The following is an 18,433-nucleotide window of genomic DNA, read 5'->3' as shown; positions in this document are numbered from 1 at the left end:
AGTTTGCTCATCCTCCTTCTCCTTACTTATCGATTCAGATGATACCAATCATCTACGTTTTCACTATATAGCGATTGCATGTATCAACGTAACCAATTGCGAATTTATTTTGGCGATCGAAGGCGTAACGCTTTAAAGTTATGCTTTTTCGGGGGGAAGGGGGGGGGGGGGGTACTCCGTACCCACCAAAAATGTTTCGGCATTAAAATCTTTACAGCAGCGCCTACAAAGATTTAGCATGCCCTGCACCAGTATAGAAGGCTCGAGCACACAATATATTAAAAGGTTATAAAAGTCGCGTTTCCAGAAAAAATTAATATTGGATCTTACGCACAGAAGTTGTAGCCTGGGCAAAAAAAAATGTGCACCGCTATTAAGGGTGTTGAGCCAAGGCGTGGCGGGAGTCGAAAAATGAAGCTCTCCAAGCAGAAGCAGAGGGTTTATTTTCGTGGCACCCAGTGGTGTCTTCGTCGTTCGATTCCTCCAGGAGCAAAGCCTCGAGCCGCGAGAGCGATCTCTGAGCGCGAGCTATCCCTCACCATCTCCGTCGCATCTAGGTTTATTCTTCGTCCTCTTCATGCATCGGAGAAGCGTGGCGATGATAATTTTCAACACATTCCGGGCCGCGAGAAAATGGCTAGGCACGAATTTCAAGAGGGTAAAGTCTTTGTATGGGTCTGGTTGTCACAAGCCCATCTTGCAGCTTGATCTTGCAAGAACGGATGGTACCGTCGGAGCTTTTGTAGACCTCCTGAACTATGGCCAGTTTCCACATTTGGCGCGGTGTTTTTTCTTGGTACACTAACACCACGTCTCCTACTTTGACTTCAGTGGCCGCTTTCTTCGTTGTGAAGTGTGCAGACCGAAGCTGCAACAGGTATTCTTTCATCCACCTAGCCCAGAAGTGTTCGGTCAAACGTTCTCGATACCGATACCGCCGCACGGCATCAGTGCGCGAACAGGTGGTTGTATCGTTTCCCGAGTCACTCTTGGTAGGCACATGCGTAAGTCTGCGACCAATGAGGAGATCGGCAGGAGTGAGAGCACACGGCTCCCCTATGTCCGACTCCACGAAAGTAAGAGGCCTGGAGTTCACAACGGCTTCTACTTCGGTGAGGACGGTAGCCAGTTCTTCAAACCCAAGCTTGGCTCTCCCCAGTACCTTTCTGAGTGCTTGCTTAACCGTCCTAACCAGCCGCTCCCACCAACCACCCCACCACGGGGCATTAGGTACGATGAACTTCCACCTGATCCCAGCATTGCTTAAATGCTCAGCGACTTCTTGATCGGAGAGGAGTCGGCAGACTCGTTTTACGTCCACCGAGGCTTTCTTGAAAGTTCGGGCGTTGTCTGAGTACACGACCCTGGGTAAACCCCTGCGGGCCACGAATCTCCGAAAGCCGAGCAAGAAGTCCTCTGCTGTGATCGAAGAGACTAACTCCAAGTGTAGCGCTCTTGATGTGGCGCACGTGAAGAGAGCGATGTAGCACTTGGAATCGCCGCTTGGCGATCGTACGTAGAGAGGCCCAGCGAAGTCCACTCCTACAACCTCAAACGCGTTTGTAGACGATAGGCGGTCATTCGAAAGTGGGGCAGTCGGAGCATCTCCGGGCCTGACTCGGAACCGCTTGCACAGATGGCAGCCGTTGACCACTCGCTTTACCAAGGATCTTGCTCGGCAAATCCAGTATTTCTCTCGTAGTTGTGTCATCGTGTCTCTCACGCCACCGTGTAGAACTTGAGTGTGGGCTCTAGCTGCCAGCAGAGACGAAAATGGGTGATTTGCAGGCAATATGATTGGGTGTTTCTGCATGTCCGCAGCTTTCAAAGGGGTTGGGATTAATTTAGACCCCATATAAGGATCCCTAACCAGCTTCACAATCTCGTATACAAAGGTGTTTCTCGGTTTTCGCCCCCCATCAAATGAAACTTCTCGTAGAATAACAGGCAGGGTATTTTTAGTGACCCCCTACCTGTCTAGACTAGCGGCGCGTAGCATTATATGTATATGCCTCTGGCGGCGTTGATGACAAATTGCATAAGCTTCACCGAGCATTATGGCCTGTATTTTTGCCCTCTTAGTGTTGCTTTTCAAGGCTGATTTTTAAGTCCTATTACCCGTATCAGTCTTTCGGTTTTTGAGTATATCGGTGGCGACCTAAGCGGCCACCTTTATAGGTATACGTACGACCTGCCGACGCTCCGCAAGCCCTTGTCGCTCGCCATGCTTGCTTTTGCATGTTGGGGTTTTCGTTTATTGAGCGCGGCCTTTGCCGGTTAGTCGCGGGAGCTGCGCGACCCGCGACTAACTACTGTGCGCCTAAATGCTACTGTGCGCCTAAATGAAGAGTTTTGTTTGCTCTTAAAGTTTCAGTGAGCACGTTTGTAATCATACACGATGGTATATAGTTGCATACCGTTGTGCAAGGTTAGTGGATACGGCAAAAGAAATTTCCTTTCACGATTTTGCCGTGGCTCCAGTATACGTGGCAGTGTCGGAGAACATGTCCTGTAAGCCCTCTCGGTAGGCCTGGTATAAGCGTGGCTCCCATTCTCGTGAACGAGCCGCCGACGTTGAAGGAGTTTGCATTCACGGTGCTCCCTTGGGCGAAAAAAAAAAAGAACCTGCTGTTGTTTGAATTTGATGGGGCTGCAACACAGAAGATGGCTCTGTTGGAGCTGCTCGTGCAACAGTTCACGAGACCCTTCCTGGAAAATTTTGCACGTGGACCGCGAGAGCCTTACACGGAAGAAAGCCTCTCAGCTTGAAGCAAACTCTTAGAATGGTTGAGCTTGAATGAACGGAAATGCTCAAAAATTAAGCACGCTACTCGAGGAGAAAGATGCAGTACAAGTGGGGTTTATATGCGTATGTTGATGTCAGCACGTGTTCCCTGCCTGACTGATACGCATCCAGCGCGGAATAGGTGTATGCGTATTGATGTATGTACATATATCCGCTCGTATATTGCAAGACTCGGACACGGGAGACTTGAGGGACGCGTTTAATGACGACGCAACCTCGCCGAGAGGCCGTTGCGAAAAGCGATGGTGAAGAAGGCGCGAGGATGTAAGATGAAGAAGATGGTGTGGGTGCTCGCGTGCGCCACACTGATGATGAGTTGCTAGGTGGGATTGGCCATTCGAGTAACAGTTATGAAACAACGATGGCGCCTGTGCTCACAATATGCTTGATGTATGCTCACTCGCACATGGTTACTTATCAGAGGGGGATCCGGACCTATCTGTATGCCTTCTATAGGTATGCCGATAGGCACAATGTGTACGTTCTGTTCCAGTACTCTTTGTTCGCCCTGCATGTTTATGGTTAATGTAGCCCCTCCTGATAACACGCGTCGACCATACCCAGTTATTTGTTGGGACGACCGCAGGCGGCGTGTGGAAGTCTGCAGAACTAATGTGCAGGACTAATGCGCGTGCAGGACTAATGCGCGAAAAGAAGGTTTGTAATGTGATAAAATGCTTTTTGCTTTTGGTAGGTATTTATTTGATGTAGATATCGACATGCTTAATTTCATCGCTGGCAGGCCATTTCTATAGGACTGTTTCTTGTTAAGCAGGAGGGAGTTAGGGAGGGAGGTTGGCGTCAGGTACGCGGAAACAGAAAGCCTGACGTGTCCTAAAGATTGCCTACAGTATAGTGGCTATGTCTGCATCAGTTTTTGTCTTTTGCTTTTTTTTAAGGAGAAGATTTGGCCCAAGCAATGGGATACATTGTATACTTGATCCTGAAAATTGATTGATTACATGTAGGATTTAATGCGCCGACGCAACGCAGGCGATAAGGCTCGCCATAGTGGAGGGCTCCGGATTAATTTTGACCACTTGGGGATCTTCAACGTGCGCCGCTGCAGCCGGGAATCGAACCCGCGTTCCTCGTGCTCAGTAGCGCAACGCCATAGCCACTGAGCCACCGCGGCGGGTTGATCCTACAAATACTACATGTATACCGCTATACCAGTACAGAACTTCGCATTACCTCTCACCCCCGTCACAAAGTAGAGAGACAGCAAAACTCGCCTAACTGTAAGCAATCGCAGCCTCTCCGAAAGTTGTCAATGCCAGCCTAGCGGTTCGTAGCTTTAAATACGCTTCAGGTGGCCTCGACGACAAATGGCGTACTCGTCATCGAGTGTCTCGTGCAGTGTATCTTCGCCCACTTAGTGCTGATTTTCGAGGTTATAGCTGCACGCAGAGCGCAATGATTAAACAAAAAAAGCTTCACGAGGTACCCCGACAAATTGACCCTTTGTTCAGCGTTACTGCTCCCGTTTCGCGCATTAAATTCCCATAGCCGATAATACCTTCGCACACCCAGAATAGATTATATAGCTGGCTTTGTCCACTTCCGGCCCTCCCTTGTCCTTTTGTGCGTCGGCTTTTGTTTCCCGCTTGTTGCCCGAACACCGGGCCTTCCTTTATTCCCCTCTCTTTCCTTTTTTTTTTTTTTCGACGGATGCAAAAGGGGGCCAGGCTGCAGAGGCGAACAAACGCGGGTCCAAACTAATGGCGACTGCGTGGCAGCATCTGGTGCAAGGTTCGCGCCGAAGAGGCACGTCGAGGAGGGCCCGCCGGTTCATCCGCGCTCCTGCAGCGGCGGCGATCAGCGGCCAGGGCGCGGGGACATGAGGAGGAAATTGCGCGGGATTAAGCGATCAAAACTGTCCTAGCGGTTGGCGAAACAGAAGAGTGGGTGGTCGCGCCGGATCTGATAAGCGGCCGGGCCGCTTGATTTATGGCCTGCAGCGCTGCCGGGCCCTCGCGGGCTCTCTTTTTACCCGACGAGTGTCGACACGCGGCCGCTCTTTACGAGGTGCGCGGCAGCCAGTCCTCCTCGGCCTCCGCGGCGGCGGCGGCGGCTGCTGCGGCCGCGGGAGGCTGGGAGGAGCGCGCAGGAAACCCGGTGTTAACAACGACGAGGGGGAACGCGTTGGCGCCCGCTGCTTTGTCCGCGGGGGCAGCAGAAAAGACAAAGGTGGCGGCAGTGAAAGCCTCCGCTTGACGTAACAGATAAATGCCATCCAACTGCGCCCATCGATCGTGGGGAGAGGAAGGAGCCCAGATTAGACGAAGTTTTACACGTGATCGAGAAAATAGAAAAATAGAAGGTCACTTTGCTTTGTTAGGCAGGATCCTTTGTGAGGTGTGATAAGGACTTCTAAGTGTGTGCAATAGCGCTTAGCAGAAAGCATCCACCAATGGTGACTTGCTCATCTCACGTTTCCGGAGTAAAGCCACACTGCATGGGACAACATTAGGTTGATGTGCACGAAATCACATAACTTCATCGTTTGTTGCAACCTTGGAGCCTGTTCGAGCCCTCACTGAGATTGTGGGGAACGCTATGGATGCCGCCCTTTGAGGAAATAAGTGTGCCTGTCACTTCTTTGTTAACACTTAGTCCTTTGTTTTCAATGCTCAGCTGGTTTCTTCTTAACTTAATATGCACCAACTAGCCCAGCAACAAGCTCTCTTGAGGGAATAAGTCCGCCTAAGGCCGTACAAAAGGGAGTTATCAGCGTACTGTAAATGCGTTATCTGGTTAAGGTCTGCAATATAAACACCACGTTCTGAAAGTTTTCAGCCATGCTACCCGCATCTTTTTTTTTTTCTTTTCACGAGGAAGGGACGGAAATTGCTCTTTCCCTTTCACCTTCCCCTTGCGGATTTACTTACATCGCCTGTGGCGATACACTTGCAAGTCCGCCGGCGGGAATGAAACATATTGCTAGTTGGTCTTCCCAGCATTATCCATACGTGAATGAACCATAAATGCGATATTTAGAGTGAAACGGCTGAAAATCATAATTCTGGGGACTGAAATTTTGGGGAATGGGGACTGGGGGCAAGGGACTGAAGGGACACCGTCGTACCACCACGCTAGGAACAAATGCGACGTCATTGCCGCGATTCGTGAGGAATCCACCGGATGGCGTCAGGCGTGTACTCATCTTCCATGTTTTAAAAATAAAATAAGTTTCTGGCCTTCCGCTGCATAGGGAAGTGGATGATCACTTCAGTTGAACTGCGATTATAATTATATGCACGCAGTGCTGCCTGTAAATTTTCTGTCTGTGGTTATTTGCAGTGCTTCCAATCGGGGCCGCTTAAACTGGGTATTGCTCCGCCACGATGTTTTGCAACCTCGCAAAATTGCAATATATTAAACCAAATGCACGGACTTTTTTTTTTCCAAATTGGAATGTTTGCGAATACAAATGAAGGACTTTTTAATAAAAAAAAAAACTGTGGTTGATCCCTCTGTCATAGGAATCGGAAAAACACGAAAGTGAAATGTGCAGCGAAATCTGCAGCTGAGCATGATTTGCGGGTCGGCGGCTGTCTTATGGGTGTGTTTGGCGAGCGACGTCCTGCTGGCGGGTCGCTTCGGCAAAGGTGTACTGGCGTCATTTCCGTGACGGATATGACGTCAGTGAAATCTTGGTCTATCCCGGCATAAAACACTTTCGTGTTAAATTATAAAACCCGAAAACAAACCACCCGAAGTATAACGTACTCTTTGGTACTTAATGTTGCTTCCCCGCAAGAAGACCATGTGTGCAGGGGTGCACCCTTTACAGCCCGCTTGTTTCGTTGTACTGGCGTAACTTCCGTGACGGATCTGACGTAAGAGAAATGTTCGTGAATCCCGGAATAAAACACTTACGTGTTAAAATGTATTCGCCGATGGAAGGAATGTAAGATACATCAAAAGCCGTGCCAAGTAAGCAAAAATCCATACCTAAGTTGAACCAAACATGCCATTTAACGATGGTGTTGTGTAAAGGAACAAGAGACGAAGGCAGAAAACACACCACGGCAGTCCTTTACACTTTCGAGGCAAGAGTCAAATGTGTAGCCAATTTGATTGATTGATTAATTGATTGCTTGCTTGATTGATTTATTGTGGGGTTTAACGCGCCGACGCTAACAGGCGACGAGGCGCGCCGTAGTGGAGGGCTACGGATTAATTTTGACCACCTGGGCATCTTTAATATGCGCCGAAATCTCGAACACACTGGCGTTTTTCGCTTTTAGCCTCCAAGAGAAAACGTAAAGCCAGTTTAAAGTTTCTGTTATGAAAATGGCGAGGACTGCCAGCAGCATCGATCGGTGTCTGCAAGTGATTACTTCGTAGAAACGCTTCGAACAGCGCGTGCATTGGGACCGATATTTTTCTCTCTTTTTCTCACCAGATTGCAGCTTCTTCACTTAACGCATTCAGCGTAAATATGTGTACATTCGCGCACAGGGTCTAATTAGAATGTGCTTTTGATAAGCATAAAATATTGTTGTTTGATAATGCACGTCGGCGGTTACACCCTCAGGTCGAACAGTCAGAATTTGATACTAATGCGAAATCATTTTATGCCTCTTGAGTCTAAATATCTGTCATGGTGATCCGTCCATAGCGGATGGTACAGAAAACCCGTTTTCTGTACAGATGATACAGAAAACCTAAGCTTTTTCTTGTGATACTGGAATGCTCGAGCATCCCTTCTCAATGAGTTGTGGAAGTATATTGGTGGCGAAATTCCGTTCCCTAAACGGTACAGAACTGGCACCTCCTGCTAGCACCTAGCGCAATCTACTGATATGCGTTATTACAGTAATGATAACCAGCAAATGTTACCCAGGTCCAAAGTCTAAGATATTTGACGCGACCTTTCCGGCTGTCAGCCGCCATGCTGGGAAATCGGGAGGGTATCTTCTACTTCTTCCCTGAGGTATTTTCCTTGCTTAAAGGACTATGTATACGGCTCCTATTCATGATGTGGGACGTGCTCTTTTGATCACCGGAAAAATGGTGGCTGAAAACAAAAGCTTTAAGAATTTATTTTTAAAACGCTGAAGTACCTTTAGGAGCAGTAATACTTAGGTCAAAACAAAAAAAACAATTCATGCACCCTCCGTCCAACGACGACGATGGTTGAACGCGAAGCTTTCTCGTGATGGATTCTTTGCTCGGCTAATCTCACACTGCGAGTATGTCCTACTTTGGAGGTACGCACCACTTTTCTAGAATACCCACAGCAGCTGTCGGGTGTGCACTCCGTAGGCCTAACGTTTGGGTTTGGGGTGTGGGGCGCGAACCTGTACCTGCTGCCTGGCGTTCGCTTCGACCATGTCGAAGTGGAGCAATACGATACAAAAAAAAGTTGTAATGGAGCAATCGGATAGACACCGGCTTCATAACGCGAGGGACCCAGTTTCGATTTTGGCTACGGGAAATAGTTTTTTTCTTTCACCTCACCCACGATAATTCATCATCACAGTCAGAGAAAGTTGGCAAAAAGTCATTAAACTTTTAGTGTTCCTTTATTAGATGCACTGCCGCCACCTGCTAGTCTGGGTATTGATCTATAAAAACTGCGGCAGCTTGTAGTGTGGGTCTTATAGGGAGTACGCACTCGACTTCATTCGGTCTGCGTCAAGACCACGATAACAAGGCTCCCCCCGAGGTCATCGCTTCAACCGTTGACAAAGCTAGCTGCCCCACATGCATAGAGGAATCACAATATTCTCGACTATCGGTGATAGTAGGCACCGAGTGGCTATATTGGATACTTTTGCTTGCTTGCTCTCGAGGAAGTTGCAGATAATCTTGTGCTATTTTTACCTTCGCTAGTTTTGCGTAATACTGATTATAGTTCGATATTTGTTTTTCTGGGAAGTGTCATTTACAGGTCAATCTCTCTAATGGTTTGAATTTGTTGCTATTACAACCATTCGTACATGGTTCGATTTATTTGTACGTTTTTTATTGTAAGTGTGGTCTGTCTTGAACTTTGCACGGCCGCGTTTATTAAGATTATGTTGTTGTTGATTCAAAGCCCCATCTCACCCTCAGCGCTGCTATCAATGAAATCTGGGATATCAAAGACAAAGCCCTTGTCAACGTTGGTAGGCGGCTAATTGTCTTTTGTTTACACTAACTTCGCTGCGTGACAGCAGATGTTAAGGTCAGCTTGCCTATGAAAGCATGAATCTCAATGTCTAGATGGAGGTGGAAGTGAAGTCCAAAAAATTAATTTCAGTTTGAGGTACGTGAGGTCATTCGCCAACGCTTCACGTTGAGGCGAGGTGCACCTTCGCGCTTTAGCTTTATTATTTTCAGGTTCTTTTATTTTTTGCTGTACATGTAAAGTTGTGTTGTGTGATTGGGGATGTGACGAGGATGGTTCCGTCGTAAAACCATCTTCCTATTTCCCAGTATGTGTGGAAGCGGCTTAGTCCGCAGGGTCAACTGTGTACTAGCTCCCCTATCACTCCTTTCTTGTGTAAACGTAGGCAAACATATGCCGCGAAATCGGTCGCCCCACACCGGCAGAGAAGTTCCGACGGGCGTTTCCAAAGGAAAGCTTCGCTTTTAGAATTCCAATACCATCCTTATTCTCAGTATCTGACCGCCTAGAGCCGCTGCTGCAGTGCCCCCAGCGCCCAACGACTGCTATCGAACGCAGCATAGGCTCAATGACCAGTAAGTAACATGTTTGCCAGCCAGATAGTAGGGCCACCGTATGCGCAAAGGTACCGGTGATTAGTTGCCGCGGCCACAAGCTCGACTCTAAAGGGGTGATCTTGGGTACGGTATACGGCGCGGTTCCTGGAACGCTCGCGCACGCCCCAACGAGTTGGGCTCTCCTGTGTTTGGGGGTACACCGGAAAGGGTAGAATGCAGGCTCAGCCGGCCGTAGACTAGGCGAAGTGTTGCGCATATTGGGCGAGCGTGATTTATCGTTCGCCGAAGGACGCGCTGTGTACGAGGCGCCACGCCGCTTGATTCCGTATGCATGCAGTTTTGCTCAACTCAGATTTCAGTTGGGAGTCTCGGCTGCGAATCAATATTAAGCGCTCCGTGATAGATGTGCGGTGGTATTGCGCACGGCGTACGGCGGCGGCGTTGCAATTTCTTCGACATCACTCTCGGGCCAGACGTCAGGCACGCCTTCCTGGCGGAGGCTCACGCGAGCGCCTCCGAGAACCCTGCACTCCGATGAGCTTTTATGCATTTCAAAACGCGTCGCAGTGATTTTTAAAGCAGTGAGCAATAGAGTGCTGCGCGGGCGAGCCAACAGAGCATTCTTGGTAGCAGGCTCGCCGGCGCCGGTGAGGGGAGCTCGGCAGCCAGCGAGAGGCTTTATTTCTTGACTGCATCCGCGGCCGTTCGAAGGGACGCGATAAATCTGCATAAAAGTTGCGTTTCACTTCAAAATATCGACGATAGATGTGCGCTGCCTCGTGTCTTGCAATCTTATAGCGCGTGAGTAAAATGCAAAAGCAAATGCTCAATATAGGTTTTGTTCAATAGAGACGCGGTTTGTTCCCAATCGATAGGCAAAGTTGAGGCCGTTCGGAGCGAACGCCTGCAAAATTATGCACCACACTGCTTTGTTTCCCCTTGCTCTGACGGTGGTGTTTTTTTTCCTAGCGCAAGTTTTGCGCAACGTGGTGCCGAGAGCGAATTCGTTCGAGAATGCGAACTTTATAACACCAATGAGAACCCGAAAAGCATTACCTTACAGGCTTAGCAGGCCCTTTTCTTCGGTATACACTGATGCGTGACGACGTTTAAAATGGCGGTGCTTCACCTCTATGCAACCCAACACTGAGGTAGTGTAGAAATTGTGGAATACGGACAATACCTGTTTAGCCGACGTCCACCGTGTATTCACTCCCAAAATGCCTGCTGAATGTAGCGACGCGTTTCTTTATAGTTAGTATCTGCAACTTCCCCCTTCTCCTGCACCCTTTGTTGGGCAGCCCAGTGCTCTCTTTCCCGTGGCGTAGATCGAGTATCACCAAACGCCCAATGGCTTGCACCTAGAACGGTCCTGCGCTGCCGGTAACTGACCTTATTCCCTCGCGACTGAATGTTTGTGAAAAGTCAGTGTCACAGATCTGCTCTTTTCCTCCGCTTCCAAATATCGTCTGAACAATTTGTTACGGATTTCAAGAGTACATGTCGGAAACGCCAGCAGTTAGTTCATTTAGGAATATTCACTCTCAGATTGACTGACAGGTTCTTTGTGCTCTCCTCTCGAGGCCGTCCACCACAATCCGTCCGCCAGAGCTTACACTGAGCGGGATGCCACATCCCCTCTCAACGTCCACTACTCGAGGTACTTTTTTGAAGCATGTTGCCATAAATAAACTCGCTCACTCTGCGTACGTTGAGTGATGCCCAGAACCGTAGCGAATACGTCTGCAAAACCTTTCTGTCAGCTGCTCCTTTGACTGTTGGTGCGCCGACAGAGCACAGAAGGTCAACGCTTGAGCTCCACTGCGCGCGCTTCGGCTGCTGAATTTAAAGATGAAAAGAATACAAAGTTACCCTTCTGGAAAGTTACTCTTTCTCGTCACGGCTATTTTCTTTCCGCGGTATAAGTTTTTTTTTTGTGGCCAGTTTAATACTATTCCGGCACATGCGCTGGTAATACCCTGTGTTCTGCAGAATATATCCGGCTCAGTGCATGTCCAGGGACGTTCTGCGTTACCGCTGGCCGGAAGAGCCGTTTAAAAATTCCCAGCAGTATACTCACTAGCTGGCCAAAGAATAGCGGAAGCTCTTTGGGAAAGGAATACGCCGGGCAAAGGGATCCCGCTTTGACTTCCCTTGCAAACAAGGCCGACGCTCAGCGAGCCCCGACCGGAGTCGGTGCGACAATTCTTTTGTTGCGCATTGCTTTGCCGCTCGCGCGGCTAGTGTGGCGGTCGGCGGTCATTCACGAGAGCGCACGTGTTTCTCAGTTACACCTCTCGGGCCGGGGCCTCCCTCTTGAGTGCCTCCCCTCATCTCTTTTTTTCCCGCCACTGAAACGGGCAACGCGGACAAAATGCCCCGCTTTCAGTGTGTCCCGGTGGCTCTTTGAGGCTGCGCGTCACTCGTGGTCGCGGGGTCGAACAACGAGCCGTGTCGATGTGAATGAGCTCTCCGCGCTGCAGTGGCCTCCGTTCGAATGCACGCGCATGCACCCACAAGGCTGCGTTCAAGATCACAATGCGACAGCGCGGCGTATGCGGCCGGCAGCCGTTCACTTTGCGCGCACACCGCTGCCCCATATTCACGTGTGAGATAATAGCGGCGTGTATTCTTTACCCAACGTGTATACCAGCAGCTGTACCGAGGGGTGCCTTACTTTTTCTTCTGTTATTCTTTCGCTTTGACGGTCCGCATAAAGCTCGGCGTTTCAATAGCTCTCACGAGCGGAATATAAAGCTGTTGGTTTTGTTTATGGAGGCCTATTGCAGTGTGGCAAAACAATTTCTCGCGAATTTCTTCACAAATGGAGAGATTCAACTGATGTGTTTCGTATTACTGCTGCTGGGCATTTTAGTGCGTAAACACTGTTGAAGGGACACTGAAGTGATTTGTAAACATTGCGGGATTACTAGCGCAAATTGTAGTCCGGAGTCCATAGGCCATGTTTCGACCATTCTGAGCGCGTTTACGCGAATTTAGTTAGTAGAAAAATCAATTCGAAAATGCTGTCCTCCTCTCTGCATCCTCACCCATTTTCGGTGGCGTTTTCGTGTGACGTCAGGAGGACATGACTTGGCTTTACGGCGCTACTGCACGGTTCGCCGACCTTCCGACAGAGTCAGTCGGCCCAGCGTTTAGTCCGCCGGCCGCCGACGGGTCGTCGCAATTCGTTCGCTCCGTTGAAACGAAGCCACGACACGTTTGTGAATGGAAGAATGTGCCTTTCTTTACTTTGTTAGTTTGTACACTGTATCTAGTTCCAAGTCCAGGTCTCTCCACACAAGCGCTTCACAAGCGCACATGCGACGCTTCGCTGCCTGGCACGCTATATAGTGGGAAAATTCAAGGCCACTTTAAGGCGGGAGAAGAGCCAGCGAAGTTGATATAGGTACTAAGGAAATAAAATCATCTGGAACTTTTACCGTACAGCGTAGCAGGAAGCACTTTTTTGCGCTGGCTGAAAAAGCACAGCGGTCAGCAGCATGACCACACACCTGCGAACGCTCTCCGTCTAAGAAATGCAATTGCTAAACGTGAGATACTGTGGAATTTTGGGGGACGCTTACTGCATGAGCGCTATACAGCAAATAGTCACCTAAGCTGCTTGAAATGCTAAACTAAATAAAAGTGTAAACTGGTTATACATTATATACCTTATATTTCCTCTACCGGGAGCGTTGGCCCGTGGCCGAGTGATAGGCATGCTATTTTGAAAGTCGCAAGTTCGAATCCTCGAGGTTATATATTTTTTGTAAGTTGATTTTTTCATTTTCGGCCGATATTTTCTATACTGAGGTCACCATTTTTGGGCCATAACGTTCAATGCTCCTTGAGAGAGTTCGCAGAACGCGTGCAGACTGACACTGACGCGCTAGCGAGTTCTCGTTGGCGGGCTGTTGCCATAAACACCGACTGCTTGCGGGAAGTGGGCACAAGCCAGAATCAGCCTACCCTTGGCCTGGTGCGAACACGCTTTTTACGATACAGTCATCAGTGAGGCAAGCTCCAAATATGGGGGAAAAACCCATGGCATTTGAGCGTCTGCAGTGACGCGGAGGAGGCCTCGGGTAGTGATTGCTACGATTCCAAGCCGTCCTGGGAGGCTTATCTCAGGCATTTTACAGCCGACAACATGGTAGAAGCGCGGTATGACGATTATTGAGATATTGAGAATTCCCATCCAACGATAACGCCGGATGTCGAGCATGTTGTTTTACAGAACCGAAACCGAAACTTGTTTGAATGCTAATCCTGTACATCGTCCAGTCACGGTGCACCTCCTCCCGACGTCACAGCCTTTAGTTGGTGCGGCCGCTGCAGACCGCGCATGGTAGTTTTTCTTCTTTCGGGCTTTATAAAATAATTACCGACTTATCGCCCGGATAAATGATGAAAAGTGTGTTAATTTGGGCGAGTCTACGCAGTGCAAGCAAAAACGGGACCTGGACAAATTCACTTCAGTGTCCCTTAACCTACCTTGGCCGAATTCGCAGACGATGCAAATCGTTCATCCAAAGGAGCCTACTGCACTTTTCGGTTTATAACTCACTAGCGCAAAGGTTGATGAACACTATAGAGCAAGGTCACACGCGAGAATGGGGCGGCCTGGCGTTAGGCATAAAGTCACGCTATCAGATACAACGTATAAAGTCAAATGCTACCCGCAGTCCGACGAACAATGAGTACGACGTTGCTCGGAACATCGGAAGGCTCAACTTGAAGGTTACCCAAAGTTGAGCCTAAACAGAAAATGTTAGGCTTAGCGTCACACTTTGAGGCTTAACGTCGTAGTCCGTATACTCACTCTACTTATTGTGCGCCAAGCTTCGCGTACCTGTAGGAGTCCAAAAACCTCAATACGAAACGTTAGGCCTAAGCTTTTGAGTATACGCGCCACGAGCAAATCCAATATGTCAAGAACAAAACACTTGCGGGCAGAATTTAAGGGGGACTCACCTGATGACATTCCAATGGGACTCGCTAGTCTTGCTCCGCGGGCTTAAAAACCATAACAGAGTGGTGAGCTGTGCAAGTTGGTGTGGCGTCATTCCGGACAACAGCGCGAAAAAAAGACGTGGACGAAGAGAACGGAAAGGACGAGCGCTGACTCACAGCTAGTTTATTCACAGGATGCGTGCGGACAACGCTTGCAACAGAAAAGAGAGAGAGAGTGAGAGAGAAAACAAAGCAATCAAATCGAACGCACTCCCTCGTACACCCCCCCGCCCCCCTCCACACACACAGACATACACATATATAGTCAACACTCAAAGGCTTAACGTGTAACTCATGAAGAAATCTCGGGCTGATAGCTGGGTTACAAAACGTAGGAACATCAGCTTGGCGGCACGTGCTAGTTAAATACGCATATTCTTTGTCACACAGCGCTATCGACGGTTGGATTACACAATCGTCTCCCAGTTTCGTGATGTGAAACGCTTCAATGCTTTCCCGGCCTGTCTGCCTGGCGTGTCTGGAAAAACAGGATATATATATATATATATATATATATATATATATATATATATATATATATATATATATATATATTAGCGCAGGGTAACAGCCGCATGCGCGGCAGTGGTCTGCTAGCCGGGAGTAGGTGGCCACTTTTAGAGAGCGTCTATGCTCACCTAGGCGGGTATTGACGCATCGGCCGCTCTGCCCCACGTAGCCCTTGCCACAGGACAGATGAAGACGATTAACTTTACCCGTCTTACATGGGACAAACATTTGTGTTGCACATCACAACTACCCTGTGTTCGTTTCCCCTCTGCGCGGCTGTGCACTTGAGCACACATCTTGGCGAGCTTTTGTGGCGCAGAAAAAAACCACACTAACACCATAGCGCTGCGCTACGTTTTTTAGCCCATGGGACAGCCTCTGTGCGTATGGAACAACCGCAAACCGTTCAGGCTTTACTGCGGGGCTAAGAGAGTCGGCCGAGGGCGATGCCGGGAGGCGCTTAATCAGTTTTTCGCATGCGCGTGAAAGTACATGACGTGGCAAACCAGCCATCGTGAACCATCGTGAACCAGCCATAGTAAAAACAATCGTGAACCAATGCGAAACAGTTCACAGGTCAGTGAAAATATTCCTGGCGGCCTAGTTTATTGCTTATTTTAGAAACATATCACTTAGGTACGGAAATTAAACAGACATAAAAAACGCATTTTGGTTTAGCTGGTTTTAGCTGGCAAGCGAGTGTTTTATTTTTCATTTGAGCGCAGAAGTGATATATTTCTAAAATAATAAAGCTCGGCCATCGGGTTGCCGGGATTATGATGCCGGCAGGAGCGCCGTCGTGTGGTATTTTTCATATTTCACGGGGTTTCTTTATCAGTCAAAATAAATTAGTAAGCAATTTTGAAGCAATTGGTGAGCTTGTTTCGTGAAGTTCGTCGCTGAAAAAACCGCAGTTAGATGACCTCCGTGTGTACCTACAAGTGCCTCATTGACACTTTGGTGATTGGGACAGTACTTCTCGAGTTGGACAATTAATTATAATTAATCAGCTGAATCTAAATAAAGAAAAAATTATAGGCCGCTACTCCACTGCACTGGAAAAATTACACGCTAGGTTTTCTTCGAGTAACGCCATTTCCCTTTCTAAAATCTTGGTGCGTGATAGCTGGGACGCCCTGTATAGTCAATAACACCGTAATTGAGACCGTTTCGTCGACAAAATACCTGGGCATTTTCTTTAGCTCCGACTTAACCTGGTACGATCATGTAGAATATAACTCCAGCGAATCATAGAAAACTCTCAATCTTTTGAAACGACACAAACTCAGACACAAAACTTCACGCATATGAAGCTGTGATCAGGCCTTCTCTGTAGAGTATGCGTCAACCATCTGGCATCCACATACGGCTATATTATCTGATATGGTCGAACCTGTGCAAAATAAAGCAGCTCGTTTTATCTCATCCTCTTGTTATCGCCACCAAAGTGTTTATCACTTAAGCACGCTCTGAACCTTTCATTATTTTCCACGCGTAGTAAAGTTGTCCCGCCTTTCTTTTTTCCACAGTTTGTATCGTAGTAACACGCCGTGTTCCCGAACGTTCATTCACCCCGCTTCCTACGTTCTGCTCGCGTTGACCCGGTTGATCCAATACACTCACGCATTAAGAAATACCAATTTTCGCATCTTCTGTTGTCAATAAACAAGTGGAACGCTCTGCTCTTAAACATCGTCGTCATTACAGAACCCTCCCGTTTCCAATCTGCCATAATAATTTTCTCAGAAGTAGACAACCATTTGTAGCTACCCACGACGATGGCTCAGTGGCTAAGGCGTTGCGCTGCTGAGCTCGAGGTCGCGGGTTCGATTTCCGGCCGCGGCGGACGCTTTTCTGATGGAGGCGAAAAGCGAAAACGCCCGTGTGTACGAGATTTCCGCGCACGTTAAAGATGCCCAGGTGGTCAAAATCACACCACATGAATATATCTATTCTCACGCAGTCAAGCTCTTCACCCAAACGTAACTCTGTGCGGCGTGAAAAAAAGAAGCGATATTTTTTCCACGTCCCCTATCACCACCACACACACACGCACACGCAAACACGCACACACGCACACACACCCACATGCACACACACGCGCACACACATACGCGCGCACACACGCACACGCACACATACACACGCACACATACACACACACACACACCCGCACGCGCGCGCACGCGCACACACGCACGCACGCGCGCACACACACGCACGCGCACACGCGCACGCACACGCACACGCACACACACATACTCACGCGCACAGACCCACAGGCGCACACACGCACACTCACGCACGCACGTACGTACGCACGCAAGCACGCACACACACACACGCATATGCCCCACGCACGCACACACGCACACGCACACGCACACGCACGCATATGCCCAAACCTACACAGGCACGCATGCCCGCACACCCACACGCACCCACGCATGCGCACACGCGTGCGCACGCACACACTCAGGCACACACATTTACAAGGAAGGGCCTTATTAGTGCCAAAGAAGTATTATCTGTGCGAAAGAATGGTTGACGCTAACTCGTAAGGAGAGACACCTGTAGGGGTATTACATAAACGGGAAGAAGAATCACAGACATTTGCTAACATAATACAAAGTCAAATGTCAAAATTCGAGACTAGACACAACCGAGCAAATGCAAATAAATTTCGTTAACCTTTGTCGGTTTCGCGGGAAATTTCTGAAGCTTGTTTCGTGAAGCCCATTTAGTGGAGCCGTTTTCCGTTTCCGTTTATATTTTCCGTTTATAACTCTCTTTCGCAAAGGTGTATGCGCAGCAGAGGTGAGGTAAGCTGAGGAGAAGTGGGGGGGGGGGGGGGGGGGGGGAGGGGGCTACGCGGACATGCGAAGGCCCGGCGTTAGGCCTACACCATGCTCTGAGGTCTAAGATAGTCAACCCGACGTACAGTGAGTATACTACGTGTCTTTGCACGTCGTAAGTCTCAACTTGAAGGTTACTTAAAGTTACGCGTAAATATGGGACGTTGCGCATAACGTCGGAATTTACGGTCTGACATCACCAACCGATGCCACTTTGAGAATACTCATTTTGCTCATCACAGGCCATGCAGGCTGCTGCTGCAGGGATTCGGAAATTGCAAACTATGTTCTTGATGGTACTGCAGAAGAGCATGGCAGATAGACAGCCTCGCGAAATATCAACTCCAGCACAAACGCAGGAGAAGCGCCGTGTGTTGCGAAACGAAGTAAAGTTTTCGGCTGGTGACCCCGACCTTATGCTGTGTCCACGCTCGGGGCTGAATCATATGACTGACTCAGCTTACAGCCTTGTTTGTTCATCCAAGGCTCCATTCACCTAATATATCACTCATAGAAGTTCAGCGGAGTTACAAATTCAGCTGTACTCAGTGAGCTTTCATGCAGCCTT

Source organism: Haemaphysalis longicornis, unplaced genomic scaffold (assembly GCF_048455015.1).
Source record: "Haemaphysalis longicornis isolate Haplotype H1 unplaced genomic scaffold, Haemaphysalis longicornis Haplotype H1 scaffold_1, whole genome shotgun sequence".
Taxonomy (NCBI): Eukaryota; Metazoa; Arthropoda; class Arachnida; order Ixodida; family Ixodidae; genus Haemaphysalis; species Haemaphysalis longicornis.
The sequence above is the reverse complement of the archived record's forward strand: the minus strand, read 5'-3'. Positions refer to the sequence as shown.